This window comes from Chionomys nivalis, chromosome 2 (genome assembly GCF_950005125.1).
Source record: "Chionomys nivalis chromosome 2, mChiNiv1.1, whole genome shotgun sequence".
Taxonomy (NCBI): Eukaryota; Metazoa; Chordata; class Mammalia; order Rodentia; family Cricetidae; genus Chionomys; species Chionomys nivalis.
Genome location: NC_080087.1, coordinates 14,940,632 through 14,957,120, shown reverse-complemented (window position 1 = coordinate 14,957,120; position 16,489 = coordinate 14,940,632). Strand labels below are relative to the sequence as shown.

The window sequence follows — 16,489 nt, the reverse complement described above, 5'->3', positions numbered from 1 at the left end:
ATAAAAACCCACTCAAAAGGTCCAATATTAAGAATTCAAAAAGGACTTTCCCATATCATTGGATTTTTTCCCTGCTCAGTTGAAGGGAAAGTGAAATGTGTTGCTTTAGAGTGGTAAAGGTCTTTTTGTTTTTGTTTTTCGAGACAGGGTTTCTCTGTGGTTTTGGAGCCTGTCCTGGAACTAGCTCTTGTGGACCAGGCTGGTCTTGAACTTACAGAGATCCGTCTGCCTCTGCCTCCCAAGTGCTGGGATTAAAGGCGTGCGCCACCACCGCCCGGCTTAAAGGTCTTTTCTGATGGATAAATGTAAAATAATAAATAATGGTAAGGTATATCTAAAATAGAGTTTGTCACTGTACCCAAGCAAGCTCCCACAGGGCCCAAGTCTTTACCTTTAATGTCCCATAGAAGACACACGAGTGTGGGGCATCCTGTGGTCCCAGCACTCAGGAACCTGAGGCAGGAGGATGCCTTGCTGTAGGCCTGCCTGGGCTCCGTAGTAAAAGCAAACCTGAAAACACTAACAGGAGTGATAGTGTGGCCCACACCTTTAGCTCCCGCTTCCAGCACTGGGGAGTCGGCAGAGGCAGTCAAGTCTGTGTGAGTTCAAGATGAGCTGGAGCTGCAGAGTGGAAGCCTGCCATAAGATAAAAAAGGCAACCACCAGACCCAGACCAGGTCCTTGCCTCTCCCTCCTCTCTTCCCTCTCAGGAGAGCAGGCACACTGTCTGCTCAAACACGTCACACCACAGCGTGTCACTTCCAGGCCATTGTCTAGAAGGAACCCACATTCTGCTTACTCCGTTCCTACTCCCCTTCTCCATCTGCTGGGCACCCACACATCCCCTCATGTGTCAGTCAAATCTCCTGTCCAAGGAAGCTGTGTTTCCTATGTCTCCTGGCAGAGTGAAAGCCTTCCTCCTCCGGTTGTCAGTGTCTGTACCAGGAAACACTTTAAATTTGCGGTTTTTGTCCCATCACCTCGCATAGCCCTGGGTGCTTACTGTACCAGGTCAACCTGACCAACAGGCGAGCAGAGTCGACAATCAATTCATACTCAATTTGCCAAGCCCCCGGTGTGCTCTTCCACACTGGAAGAGGATTCCTTTTGTAATTCACTCAATAGTACATTGTGGGTCACTACTCCCCAAGCCCATCCCTACTTCTGTATTCACCACAAATCAATGGGAACGATGAAGGGCCTGGATAAATGAGAAAAGAAAGGTATATATTTAATAAGCTCCACAAAGAAACGGGACAGATTTTGTGTGTGTGTGTGTGTGTGTTTGTTAAGTATATAGAAATGTGCTTTATTCAGCTTTGATGTCTGGCTGTCTCACTTAGACATATGTCTCTGATGACAAGGAAGGATCCCTGAGAGGACCTACGGGTAGGCGGCAGCCTTGTATCACATGGCTGTTCTCAGCCAACCGCCTTCCCAGGCACCAAAGTTTGCATCTAATCAGGATCTGGAGAGAGAGTCCGTGCAGGACCTGGAAGAATGGCCAGGAGGAGCTTTGCTTCTGTAAACATGGGCCAATGAGTGAGATTAACGTTCATGGAAGAGTTTGTCACCTCAGAGTGACAGAGCACAGAAGAGACGGGAGAAAGAGTGCCCCAATGGGGTCATCGAGCATCCTAGTTTTGATGTATAGACAGTTTGCTGTACGGTTCTGAACAAATGCTCCAGATGTGTAGTTAGAACACCAATCTGCGGGATGATCTGTAGCATTTGTTTAAGCTACAAGAAATACAGGGATCGTCTCAAAAACTTGTGAAATTGTGGTATGAAGTATATACGTGGTAGATGGCACTGTGTCTGTCTGGTTAAATGGAATCCTGTGTCTCGTGGAGTTCCTCATGGTGAAGTAACATTAAAGATAATATGGACCATTCTATCATTTTGTGAGTAAAGAAGCTGAGTGCCAGGGACGCGTCCAAGTCAACAGGCGTCTGAATAGGCATCGCCTTTGTGGGCGCTCAGCTTTCCTGGCTTCTGGGTTGTCGCTGTCTTTCCAAGTCCCTGTAAGAACAGCAGGCATTCTCCACTTTCTGTCGTTGGCTTAGCAGGGACATTTTGAAATCATAAACTGTCTTAAGACGGCATGCGCGAATGGGGTGATGAATTACCAGTTTAAAGCAAGTGCAGGCTGTGAAGCAAGCTAAAGTCCTATGGAGTCGATCGTAGTGGGTGGAATTTGGCCTCTGTACACACACTCCTGAAGTGTGATAAAAGGCAGAGGATACACATGGATGGGATGGATATCTGGATGGATTGGATCTGCCATAGGGAAGACAGGTTTTTCCTCCATCCCGTATCAATTTGTAGAAAGAAGCCAGAAATCATGACAGAAAGGCACATGGGACGTAGCCTGGGCTGAGCCCTCTGGTTCACAACCTTGGTTCTCCCTTTGGTGCCCCTCAGGAATTTCCGTTATTAGAAGGTTCACAGGCGCTCACGTGTGTAAAAGCACTTTGCAAACTTTGGGACGGAAATCACAGAAGCTGCAGCAGTGACTGAGAGACGCCACTGTGCGGGCATTCTGTGTATTTTTATCACATTCATCCCTCTGAATAAAGTGAAGCAGGCCTTTGCGGGTCGGGGAGAAACCTGGTACACACAGTTCTCCTTCAGCGTCAAACAGGGATTGAGTGTACTGTCGATCTCGTCAAACTGCTCGGTCCCAAACATGACTGGCTCAGCAATGAGCCACACTAAGCAATGCCCGAAGCCATTGCTTAAAATTAGGCATAGGAGAGAGAGAGGCCAGGTTTTGTACACCAGGAAATCCCTCTGGGGGTGGTCTCGAGTGTGTTTGGAGAGGCAAGGCTGATGGAAAGGTCCCTGCTAGCACTGTGATCCGAGGAGGTAACAAGAGGATCTGAGGACGGATGAGGAGGAAGTGGCCAGAACTGTAGAGGGGAAATGGGCTTGATGAGTGAGAGAGGCCAGGGAGGATGAAATCCTGCAGAAAAATGACACCTGGACTGTTCATCCACGTCAGCTGGGGACCTGGGAATTGACACCTGGGTCCACACCGTTCTGAAATCGCCTAGTGAGTGTGCCCATTTTAAGTGAGTCAGGGATCGTGATGAAAGCCGCCTGAACTTTGAAAGTTGGATTTTGTAGTATGACAGAATGTTGAGTATAAATTGCCCAGCCACAGATGGTTGAGGCAAATAGCAGCAGACCCTTCCTGTCTTGAGCCCTGTGGGCTGGGGCTCTGGCCAGCACACTCCCTTCCCCTTCCCGGTCTTGTTGGGGACTGGCCCCCTTGGTTTCCATTTATGAGGTTTGTAGATGAGGTGACAGAATCTGAGCTGCAGTGTTAATCGGATTTCCTGATTTCCTGGTGTCGGGTTATCAGGTTTCTTTTCAGTCAGGGCTTGGCTTCCAAATGTGTCATCTGTACGTGGTACCTTCAAGTGTTACTATTACTTATCATGTGGAAGGAGACAGCTTCATGAAGGTTCTTTGTAAGCGGTTTGTGAACCAGCTAACAGATTCGCTCCTCGCTCCTTCCAGTGGCGAGAGCTCAGGATTCTAGTGGCTGTAAAGCAGAATGATGAGGTTTGGGCGCATTATTTAATGTCACTTTAAAAATTCAGGGTTTCACTCTTGTTCAGCATTGTGCACTGTGGGATCTCCTCAAGGTGAAGGAGGACAGCCATAGCTTCCTCACAGACTCAATGACACTGGGTGCTGCAGGGACTTGGGCCTGCGGAGATAGAGGTCAGGGACCCAGAGGCTATGACTCAGTTGCAGAGCGCCTGCCTCACCTGCACAAAGAAAGCCCTGGGTTTTACCACATAAACCAGGTGTGGTGGTGCACACCTGTGGGCTCAGAAGTCAGGAGGTGGAGGCCGCAGGATGAGGCGAAGGTCATCCTGTGTCGCAGAAAAACAAAACAAAAACAAATGCTAGCAAACATGCAAGAAACAAGGCAGAACCAGCCCCTTTCTTCTTGTCTTTTCTTTGCTGTCATCCTGCTTCTTTCCTGGGTTTGTTGTCTTTCTTGCCCTTTGTGGTCCTCCCTAGCAGACCTTCAAGCCCAAGCAGAGCCCTCCCTATGACCGTCTTGGGCTCTTTGCCCTTGTGTGGTTTGTGTCCATTGCTCTAGCGCCCTGTGCTGTTTCATTGCGGGTAACTTCTCATCACATAGGGACCGTTGTTTATTTTACCGGTGTGTTCTTTCCAGGTGGAGCCCCAGGCTTTGAAAATGCCGATAAAACGGTGGCGTCACTTTGTGTTACGCACTGGTTGAAATTCTTATTGAAGATATTCCGACAGGATTCCGTCTCGACAAAAGGTGAGTGAACCTTTGTCAAATCTAAACATTTTTTTGTGTGTGCATGTATGTGTTTGTTTACTTGTGTGATAGAGTACACATATGTACACATGCATGTGGAAGACAGGTTGATGCTGAATGTCTTCCTTAACTGGTCTCTCACTGAACCTGGAGCTTGCCAATTCAGCTAGACTGGCTGGTCACTAGGCTCCCAGGGCCCCCCATCTCTGCCAACACTGCATTGAGATTATAGGCTCACCTGGGTGTGTGGCTGTGCAGAACCCCTTCTTTTTTCTTTAACGTGGTCCAGAAGATTGAACTCACATCTTCATGGTTTATCCACTGAGCCCTGAGTCTTTGAGTCTCTAAATGGGTCTTAGCAGTAATAGAGCATTGTCATTAAAATGCAGAATTTTCAATGTTTCCAATCATGGAGCAGTAGCAGTGTCCTTATCCTGGGCATCTGTAGGTCTAGATTCTAGTCTAGAATTGGCTCTAAGTCATCTTAACCTTTAAAGTCCATTTCTTCCAGGGGGCAAGTGACACAGCCCTTGAGAGATTCCCACTGTTTTCTGCCCCGGGGCATCAGGCTTTTCTCATTAATTTTCTCTTTCAGCTTTGTGCCAATCAGTTGGCTGACTGGCAGAGTAATAGCCACACTTGTGCTCACATTCCGGGCAACTGAAACTTATTAAAATCATGGGCTTTGAAATGAGTGTGTGCAAGCTGGGCATGGTAGTGCACGCCTTGCCAGCACTTGGGAGGCAGAGACAGGTAGGTCTCTGAATTTGAGGCCAGGTTGGTCTCCAGAGCCAATTCCAAGACAGCCAGGGCTACGCAGAGAAATCCTGTTCAGCCAAACCAACTAAAACAAAAGAGGGTGTGCAGTCTGTATAGACGGCTTCTCAGTTAGCAGCCCAACACTCGTGGCTCTTGCAGAGGAGCTCAGTTTTGTTCCCAGCATCCATGCTCCGTGGTTCACAACTAGCTCCAGGGGTTTAGACTCCTTTTCCTGGACTCCAAGGGCACTTCATTCATGTGCACAAACCCACCCACAGACACAGAATTCAAAGTGAAAATATTTTCGAAAGAAAAGAGGGTGTTTGTGGATGCAAATTGGAATGGAGGAAGAACGCATGTAGGTTGAGGGGGTCACATGATGATGGGGATTGCACTGGATTGGGAGGTTGCTTTTGGTGGTCACTTCCATAATATCAACCCTAAGTCTCTCCCCGAGGAGCTATGGGCAATTGATAGTGTCTAGCAGAGAGAGACTCGGGTTTCTTAAGAGAGTGGCCCCTGGTAGGCCTAAGCCCACTTGCTGTGGATGGGCACGCACCCAAGACTGTTTGGGGGCACAGATTGGACTTGATGCTGATTTTAAAGGGCATAGAGCCAGGTGGGCAGGAAAGCAGGGTCATATCTCGGAGGAATCGGGGAAGGGAGGGTGAATACAGTAAAAATGGATCGTGTGAGACCTTCAAAGAACTGCTAAAAAGTTCTAAAAAGAAATGAAGATGTCAATACGAATGAGGGTGGCATTGAGCCTTCTGGAATGGGTACCACTCTGTGAGTTCATTCCCTGATGAATGTTGCTGAGTCAGAAACCAAGATATTTTCCTTCAACTCGCCCATTCTCTGTTTCCGCTCTGGAAAATCTTCGTGGTTTCGCAAGGCTGTATTTATGCACTGGCTTTCCCGTGACAGATGCCCTAGTTTGCTTCTCCACTGCTGGGATCTAACACCTCGGCCACAGCCTCCTTCAGGAGGAAGCAGTGTTTGTTTGGCTTGTGTTTCCCTGTCACACTCTATCACTCAAGGAGGTCAGGGCAGGTGCCCAAGCAGGAACCTGGAGGCAGGAACTGAAGCAGAGGCCATGGAGGAGTGCTGCTTACTGGCTTGCTCCCTGTGGTTTGTTCAGCTTGTTTTTCCTATACAACCCAGGACCACCTGTGCAGCAGTGGAACTGCTCACAGTGGGTTGGGCTTTCTCCTAGAAATTAATCAAGGGACTACCCCGCGGATTTGCGTCCAGGGTAATCTGATGAAGCCATTCTCTCAGCTGAGTTCTCCGCCTTCTTGGGTGACTCTAACTTGTGTCAAGTTAACAGAAAGCTGGCCAGCATGCATATGTCTGTGTGCATGCTTATGTGTATGTGTTTGGCCATGCTGTCTGTACAGAGTGGTGGGTATGTTTAAAGATGTTTTGGGACAGGTGATTTTTATTGGGGCCTTTACTATTATCCACTCTGATGGAAAGCGAAGGGTGACCTGAACTATTTGAAAGCCTCTCTCTCTCTCTCTCTCTCTCTCTCTCTCTCTCTCTCTCTATCTGTGTGTGTGTGTGTGTGTTTGAACTGTTCTTGTCCTTTGTCGTCAGAAGTAATAAGGTGGGGTATCCCACCAAGACTGGATCTCTAGTTTCTGGGGAACTTTGGAAAGAGTAACTGTGCAGTCTTGAACCAAACTTTATATTCTCTCTGGTTTCCATTTCTGAGTGTCTGCACGTGTGTGATCATGTATGCATGCATGTTTGTGTGCACGCTTGTGTGTATATGTTTGGTGACAGGAGCTCCAGCTCGGGTCTCTTCCTCAGTCATGCTCCGCCTTGCTTCTTGGAAACATGATATTTTTATTGCCTTACTTACTGATGTTTTTTCTAGGCTGGATGACCAGGATGTATCACACCTGGATTTTTATTTATTTTTTTAATGCTGGTTCCAGGTGTGGAACTCAGGTCCTCATGGTGTGTAGCAGACGCTTTACTGAAAGAGCTATTTGTCTAGCCTTTGGCTTTTATTCCTTAATTTGTGACTTTGGTGTGCAGGAAGTCACAGTGAGCTAAGCGATCTTTTGGGAAAGTTTATACCGTGAAAATCAGTGTTTCTGTGCATCTGTGGAGTGTCAGAAAGTGAACGGGAACCATCTCTATATAGGGGAGAGGGGGCGAGTCTGCAGCCTGCTAGTCTGTCCACTGCTGTTGAAACAGGTCTACATGGCACACAGCCACCACTCAGCCTGAGTAAGGGAGTGTGTGTGTGTGTTATAAACCAATGATGAGTAATTAGATGGAAAAATTAGATTATTTTCTGTGATCTTTGGACTGTGGATACTATACATTTTAAGTTCTCAGGACTAAAGACATTGAAACATCCAGGATGGAATTGAAGCAGGATGTAATGAAGGCAGGATGTAAAATGAGGATAGGAATAGCTTACAACTCTACCTAAGACTGGCCATCACATCACCTCAGCAATAGGTTTGTGTAGGCAAGGATCAGCAGAGAGTGCTGGTGCGGATGGTTGATTTGTAGTTTAACAGAAACTTTCTTCAAACTTTTAAATGAGAAACATCTGGTTCCTACAGGAGAGAGTCTGTGTGTTAATATAATATATCGATAGTGAGAGACATTTAGAAACAGTGTTGGCTTCTTAGGAACATGTGCTTTGTAGTAACAAGCCTTCTTGCCTCTTCAGCGATGATCAATTTGGTAAAGGACATGGGCATGAGAGAGTTTGCTCTCTTCGACTTCAGCAGCCTATGCTCTTGGATTATCTGTCTTAAATTTTTTTTTTTTAGGGATGTCATTCTGTCTGGCTGTTGTGAGTCTAGTAAGTGTACGGAGACGTTTGGTCTGGAAACATTTTATGTTCTGGAGTCTTGATGTGTGTGGAGGAGAGATGTCATTGTGTTGTGGTATGTTTTGAAAAGCTGCCTGAATTATGGTGCCTGATAAATCTGATTAGTTAGAGAATTCACTAAAGCTTGGATCGTACTGAGTCGACAACCAACACCAGACATTTTCAGTGAATCAGTCAGCGGGTGGGTGCACACATCTGCTACCATGAGCATTAGATAACACCTTGTGAAATTTCCCATCGCCTAAAAGAAGCCCTTTGCACACTCATGGAGTGCATGGAACAGTTTGGAATAATTTCACATTGTAACTTATAGGCTGTGGCTACCTGTGTACGGCCTATGCCACTACAGATATTGTAGCTGTAAGCAGCTATGATATTAAGAGAGAATGTGTCTTATTCACAGATACATATAGAAGAGGATTTGGACACAAGTCATGACGATCCTGCATAGTTTTCGAATGAATCCTGTGTGCTAGCATGCAGGCTGGAGCAGCAGATACTTTAGAAGTCATCTAATTGAAACCATTTCTCAGAAGGGAAACTTGCTGTTTCTGCTTAGTTGAATGGCTCAGTCAGTAAAGTATTTGCCATGCAAGCAAGAGGACCCGGGTTTGAGTCCCCGGCACCTGTGTGAAAACTGAGCATGGTGGCGTGTGTTTCTAATCCCAGGGCTGGGGTGGGTGGAGACTTGGGAGGGATGTCTGTCTGTCCCTGGGGTTCACTGTCCAGCCAGATTCGCCAAATTAGAGAGCTTTAGGTTTGGTATGAGACCCTGTCTCAAAAACTAAGGCGAAGAACAATTAAGGAAGACATTGAACATTAACCTCTGGCCTCCATGTGCATGTAAATACATATGAACATTGCACATATACACGGCACATGCACACACACGTATGCACACACATGATTACATGTACACAATGCACACAACCTCCTTTAGCTGTCTCCTCACTAGAGTCTGATTAAAGACTAGATATTGCAATTCTTCAGATTTTTTTTCCATGCTTAAGAACGAGAAGATCTTGTTATGAGATTTATATAAAAATGCTGGGAAATATTTTAGCATCTTTCAATGGAGAATTTCTGCTGTTTTCCTGAGACGGGTTTTCACTATGTTTCCCAGGCTGGCCTGGAGCTTGCTAGATACTACCTCAGGCTGGCTTTGAACTCAGGTGCATACTGTGTTAGCCTCGCTATGTGAGGATTGTAGGTGGACACCACCACCCCTGCTTTACTAGTGAATCCTGAGAGTTAGTGAAGGTAATCAGCGCTTTCTTAGCTTGTTCCTTGTTTGACCTTTAGACAGTGTTATCTAGAGGGATGGACGAGCCGTGAAGCATGTCTGTTCATGAAAGGAGACTACTGTGCGCTAAGATGGACAGGCCTCTGCCCAACCCACTGTGCTTAGGGAATGGGAGGATTCCCTGAAAGTTATTTGAGCTGAAATGCTTCCTAGAAGCAATGTAGTTCATCTTTTTATATAAGAATACAATTTATACTATTTATTTTAGTATGAATCACTGTGATGTTTTAACTGTTTCAAAAAAAAAAAAAACAAGTGTTACCTTCAAAGCCCATCAGGTTATATTATTATTTTTTTCAATCTGGTGAATTTTACATGAAGTGTCTGAAGAAAATTTTCCCAAGCTCATTTAAAAAATGTTTTCATTAGCATATATTAATTATACACCATGAATTTAATTATGACATTTGAACGCGTAATAATGCACTTTGATCATGTTCACGTACCATGGCCCTCTCCCGTGCCCCTCCCACTGATTTTCCTTCTCCCGACTACCTCCCCTTCTGCTTTTATCTCTCTCTCTCTCTCTCTCTTTTCTTTAATGACCCAGTGTGTTTCACTAGGGTCGCTTAGAAGGAACATCGGTGAGGATAGGCACCACACAGTGGCTACACCACTGAAGAAAATGTCTCTCCTGTCCCCATCAACCATCATTTGCCTGTAAATTCCCAGGAAGGAAAGAGCCTGTTCTCCCATGACAAGATGTTGATGGGCTTAACCTTGTCCAGGTCTTTTGCAAGTAACCACAGCCTGTCAGAGTTCAAGACTGTGCCTACTCTGTCTCTTCCACTGGCTTTCCCATTCTTTCTGTCCCCACTTCTGCACGACTAGAAGAGGTTTTATATGCATGCATGCAAGTATACACACATATGCATGGGCACATGTGCCTGCACACACACACACGTCCCATTTGTAGATGAGTAGTCAGCAGTCATGCATTCTCTCATCTCTTTGACCAGCTATGAGTCACTTCAGGGAAAGTCCAGAGGAGGACAAGGACATCAGGTCTGTCATCAGGATGTCACTGAATCTGGAGCTAGACCAGTGGCCAGCAAATTCTGTATCCCAACCCCACAGCACTGGACTTAAAGGCACATGGGCAGCCATTATGGGGGTCTGGGATCTGAACTGGGGTTCTTGTGCAGTCAGCATTATATCTATGGAGCCATCTCTCAGTCCCTTATTTATTTTGTTATTGCTCTCTCTCTCTCTCTCTTTCTTTCTCTCTCTTTCTGATATTATGGGTGATACATACCATGGGACACCTTTTCACAAGTTTTCTCTCTTTCTTTTTTGGATTTTTGAGATAGGGTTTCGCTGTAGTTTTAAAGTCTGTCCTGGAACTAGCTCTTGTAGACCAGGCTGGCCTCGAACTCAGAAATCCACCTGCCTCTGCCTCCCGAGTGCTAGGATTAAAGGCGTGCTCCACTACCACCTGGCCAAGTTTTCTCTTTTACACTGTGAGTTTGGGGGATTGAATTCAAGTTGTCAGGTTTGCACTGAGCCATCTCTCTGGATCTGTGCTGTCATTTTAAATAATAAAATGATTATTATATGTGATTTGGTTGCATGAATGTAAATGTGCCACCAGTGTGCCTGGTTTCTGCAAAGGTCAGAAGAGAGCACCAGATTTCCTGGAACTGGAGTTGCAGATGCTTGTGAGCTTTCATGTAGGTGTGGAGAACTGAACCTGGGTCCTCTGCAAGCACAGCAAATGTTCCTCACTGCCGAGCTCTTTCCAGTGCTTTAAAGCTGTATTTTGTAAAGTGTGATCCACTGGTGGCAAATTAGTTAAGAGGTCATAAATTGTGTGTGTGTGTGTGTGTGTGTGTGTGTGTGTGTCGGGTGCTTATTGATTTTTCTTGAGACAGAGTCCTACTATATAGCCCAGGCTAGCTTTAAACAAAACCAAAACAAAACAAAACAAAAAACCAGAAGAACCATTCCAATGACTTTCTTTTTTAGAAACACCCACATTAGGAAAATGTACACTATGGAATAACAAAATAATATGGAATGCCAGCATCTACGTGTGTATTAGGGTTTTCCAGAGAAGCAGAACCAATAGCGTGTGTATCCATGTTTATGTGTGAGGGATGTCCCCAATCCCATAGAGCTGGAAACTGAGGTCGTGTGGGAAAGCCTGGACCACTGTACTCCAGCCCCTGTGTAGTTGTGCTGTAAGGACCTGACTGACAGTTGTGGGTCTGAGAAGTCCAGGATCTGCAGGGTGGGCAGCATGAAGCCCAAGGATATCTATGATGGAAGACCCTCATGCCCAGGGAGGCTGTCTTTCTGTTCTGTTCAGTTAAGTCATGATTCTGTTAATATGAATAAAATCACCTTTACAGAATTAACCCTAGCACAGTTCCACCTGTGGGCCACTGATGGCTCATAGTGGAGGATGATCTGTTGTGGCCAAAGATTGCCAACTGGAATGCTACTTCTCAACAAAACCCTTCTCCAAGTTGACACATGATATGTTGGTGTCAAAGTTACATAGTTGATCCGGTGTTGCTCACCAAAGTTAGAGTTGAAAGGTCTGTGTAGACTTCTCCCTACCACATCTCTGGAGACTGTGTAGCGCTGACCAGAGCTTAGCCACAGCAGAAATTCCCAGACTAGGAAGAGCCTGTCTTGCTCACCTTGGGGACTCTTCCAAAACATGGATGTTTATGCTTTAGCAAACCTCTCCCAGGTGTCTGTCTTTCTGTCTCTGTCTCTCTCTGTGATGGTTTCCTTTATTCTTCTCTCTTTTTTTAAAAATTTATTTTCATTTTCTGAATGTAGTTTTTCGCCTGCATGTATGTTTGTGTGAGGATGTCAGGTCCCATTGAACTGGAGTTGCAGACAGTTGTGAGCTGCCATGTGGGTGCTGGAATTGAACCTGGGTCCATTTGGAAGAACAGTCAGTGCTCTTAACCTCAGAGCCATCTCTCCAGCTCCCCCCCTCCTTTATTCTTCTCTTAAGACAGACTCTTACTATGAGCCCAGGCTGGCATAAAAAAATTCTTTATTCCTTTATATTTGACTTTTTTTTTTTAACAAGGGCACTGAGTATTGAACCCAAGTCCTTGCGCTTGCACTACAAAACACTTTACCCACTGAGCCATCACCCCACCCCTCCTCTGGTATCTTATGTAATGACGGGGAGGGCTGAAGGTCTGCCTCTGTGATGATGGGGGCATGAGGTCTTGAGGGCAGAGGCCTTGTATGAGGTCACTGGGCTAAACAATGCCACCCCACATGGTGGCAGACCCTCCTGGAAGTTTGTCTGCTGCACTCTGCACCCTTCTCTGTTGTGTTCATGTGCAATGACTGCAGGGACATCTACGGGAAGAATGTGTGGTTGGTAGGAATCTGAGCCACAGCCTCAGAGATCTCCATGACAACCATAACATTTTTACAGTGTGTTGGGACAGCAAACCCATGAAAATAGTACAGCTGCCCTGTGACTCACAGGTGACCAGCTCTGTGCTGGGTGATGTTTCCCTTGAGATGGTGAGCTGAGGATCTGGGACACGTGTCCATGTGTATAAATCGGCAGTTGGTTTCTTTCCATTTCTCCCTTTTTTTCCGTCCCTGCTCCTCCCCCTTTTCGCCTCTGCCTCCTCCTCCTCCCGGATTCACTCCTTTCTGCTCCTGCCATGTCGTCCAGGCTTGCTCTGATCTCACGGTCCTCCTGAGTGCCCCCATCACAATCACGTACCCAGCAGGTTTGTTTTCTTAAACCTCGGGAAGAGGTACAAAAACGGATTAAATTTAGGAGCTGACTCTTCAGGCCTTGTAGTCGTGGGCGAACCCTCTGACACATCAAATGATTCCTATTTTTAAGGTGAGCCTGTCATTAAGGGGTCCGTGGGAATTCTAGAACTTGCACTGGTTGGGAAACCTTTAGAACAGGGCATCATCTAGTGCGTGAATTAGTTTTCTTCCTTAGACCCAGCTGTAGCGCTACTGTGCTCCTGGAGTGTTTCAACTTTTACAAACACATTGGTTTGCGATCATTTTGAGTTTGCAGCTTGGTCTCCCATTACAGTCAATGAATGCTAGGCTCTTATTTTGAGTAACCTGGACCGTTGCTTTAGCCTAGCCCCGTCCTGCATTGAGAATCCTCTTGTCCCAGTGAACACCACAGGGAGTTTTGCTGACCTACTTTTTCTCCTGAGAGGTGTGTCTGACAGCCATTTGCCCTGGGCAGGGTATGCAGCTTGAACAAGTGGTAAGCATGATTTTAGTTCCATGGGGATAGCCCTCTGTTTTAATACCTCATCTGACCCTCACAATTCCATTTAATTGCAGCTATTTTGATATTGGACCAAGTCACTAAAAACTGGTCAACTGTCCATGGGGAGACAGTAAACTTTTGATGACCATCCAGCCAAAGTGGAATTCTTCTGCAAAGAACTGCTTTTTCAAGAATTCTCCTTGTAAACGCACAGGGAAATTGGCAGCCGTTGGGTGCTTTGGGAGGGACTGTGGTGGGTGCCAAATGGCGCATAGCTACTGTATGCTTGGAAAATGTTAACGAGAAGCTAGGCTTCTCTGTGTGTGTGTCTTGGCCTTTGGAGATAGCTGTCATGTAGGAAGAACCATCTTTTAAAACCAAATGTAGACCTTGGGCATCCTCCAAGGGGAGTGTTGTAAATATATCCAGGCTGATACTCATGGGTTTTCTTTGTAGAAAGAAAAGAGGGGTGTTTAATAAGAACCGTAAAGTCTTTGAGCAGAGCCCGTGATTTCAAAGAGGTGCTCTTTCCTCAAGGCCAGGTTCTTGTAAACATTGTATTTTTGGTCGCTCTCTCTGCACCTCCCCCGTGGTTCGCAGTCCCTCCCTTTAGGGCCCCTTTTGGGAAGGGGTGGTACCAGGAGTAGAAACTGCTGTATTGCACATGCTAGGCAAAGACTATCCTGCTGAGCCACATCATTGTCCCCGTCACCGCTTTTTATTTTGAAGGAGACTCATTAATAGTACAAGCTGCCCTTGAACTCCCTCTGGAGCCCAGGCTGGCCTTGAACTGGTAATCTTTTTGCCTTAGCCTGCCAAGTAGTTAAAAATATAATTCTGTGCTGCTCAGCCTGGCTGGTATTGATTATCTTTTCAATTTTTTTGGAGCGACAGGATCTCATTTATTGGGCACATGGACCTACCTCATCTGTAGCCCAGAGTGTCACTGACCTTGTGATCTTCTTTCCTCAGCCTCTTGCATGCCGGGAGGACAGGTGTGTCCCTGACACCTGGCTCAACAATTGCATTTTTTCAGCCTGTCTTTAGTGTGAGAGTGTTTACAGCCAAGGAGTGTTTACAGAGCAGGAAGGGAAGAAGGTCCTTATCACATTTTGATCCCCCCCCACTCCTCTATTGAGCTTCTAGTGGAAAGCAAGCAGTCTTAGGGAAAATAGTCTATGTTTGGAGCAGGTGGGGTGAGAGTACCATAAACCACTGACCAGACCCAGCTAATTCATGATTCTGTTATATGTATAAAATTAGTTTTACAGAATAAGCCATAGGACAGTTTCTCTGGCACGACTGTAAGTTCCCCTCACATACATACTTCCCCTCCCATCTTTAAAATCGTCCATGTGAAGCTTGGATGCCGTGATGTGTTAGAATCATGAAGTACAGAAGGGATGGCGTGAGCTTGAGTTCACTCTGAAGAGTGGAAATGACAGGACCAGTTCTCTCACCTGGAGGGACTTGGCCTTCTGTGGCTTCTCTTCCAGCTTCTCATACATCTACCTGGCGTGGATGACAAACCCCTGAGCCCGAACACTCACGGGTGCTCAGTGCTCCCATGTGACAGCAGGATTTGGGGTCTACAGTCATCCGAGGTCACGTGTGCTCTTGAAAATGCCTTAGGTCATCTAGAAGCCTTTTGAAAGCCTTGTAGGTGCTTAGGAAGTTTCACTTTTTGAAAAGAGCATTTGGAGTTTGAGGATTTGTGATGCTTTGCCTGTGTGTTAGGTGCGTCACAAGGCACATTCACGCGACTTTTCTAATGAGCGGCCCCCTAGCCTGCGAAGTGTGGACGTTGTATGTGAGCATATTGCAGCCCAGATCTGGGCCTGAGTCCCAGTGTGTCTGACTTAACGTCTTTCCTCCCAGCTTGTTCTCTGGAGGGGGAAGGGCTCGGAGCACATGTGCATCTTACACAGGCCATATGGAATCTGAAGAGCTGTGCAGCCCTGACAGCTGTTTAAATTATCGGCGACACCGCATCCTACCATTAGTCAGGATGATGGATGGTTGACAATTTCCATCAGAAGAGGCCCGGCTCTGGGTGCTGAAGGAGGCCTCACAGGCTTCCCTCCATGTTTGGTCAGTGCAATTGGAACCGGGTGTGCTGGGCTAGAAAGCACCAACGGCGTGGCCAGAGAGTCACACATATGCTCCATTTGTTACCTGCCCATCTTGGAGTATGACACGTCACTGTATTGTAGATTCTCCCAGCAAGAAAACTAGGCAAAAACTAAGAAATGCCATTTTCCATGAGCTAATGCCCACAAAATCTATTTTTACCAGACGCTTGCAAATTAGATTCATATCTCATTTTGTTAAATCTTTGCCTTTCAAAAATATTTTTCATCCCTTCTTTTCTGCATACCGATTGCTGAGCCAGCGTTGTCTTCTCTGAGGTGTGTTGACTTGGCCTTTTATCTCATGTCTTCCTTCAGCTGGGCAGGTTAGAGTTTCAAAGCCACTGCGTGCTAAGTCATCATTTTCATTGTTCCCTTTTCAAATTACCAAAGAGGACATCTTCTAGTTCCTGTGTCATCTCGCCTGCTCTGCCCCCGTGGTCTTACACATGCTAGAAGAGTCCCCTGTCATTGGGCCCAGCCCTGCCCTCAGCCCCTGCAAGTCTTATTTAGTTTACGCTGTGATTTATTTCTCATTATCATGTATAGTATACGATGATGAAAAAACCCACTACATATTGCTCTGCTGGATTTTGATGCTAGCTGTTTACATCTGATCATGAAATTCATCATGAGACAGATAATGGATGCAAAATGATTTTGCACAGTTGGCATGAGTCTGGGATGTTCTTGATTGTGGCGGGCGGTTTCCTATTCTTTTGGTTTTGGTCATTTCCTGAATGTGTACCAACAGACCCTATGGTAGGTTTTTGCTCTTCTATACGATGGTCTCTTCTGTAAACACTTTATGTTTTTATAACTGAAAGAAAGACATTTCCTTAGCCGGGTAGGCCCAGAGTGGCAGAGGTGATTCCCGTAAGCATCTGTTCCGTGTTCTCTG

At 46.1% G+C, this 16,489-nt stretch overlaps 1 protein-coding gene across 4 annotated transcripts in view; it reads left to right on the top strand.

Moving 5' to 3' along the window:
• Positions 1 to 16,489, top strand: part of Tiam2 (TIAM Rac1 associated GEF 2) — a 237,636-nt gene that overhangs the window by 28,472 nt on the left and 192,675 nt on the right. For all 4 annotated transcript variants that reach the window (XM_057758936.1, XM_057758956.1, XM_057758943.1 and 1 more), the window contains one exon: positions 4,199 to 4,309. The gene's annotated coding sequence lies outside the window, so the exon portion shown is untranslated. The remainder of the gene's footprint in view (positions 1 to 4,198; positions 4,310 to 16,489) is intronic.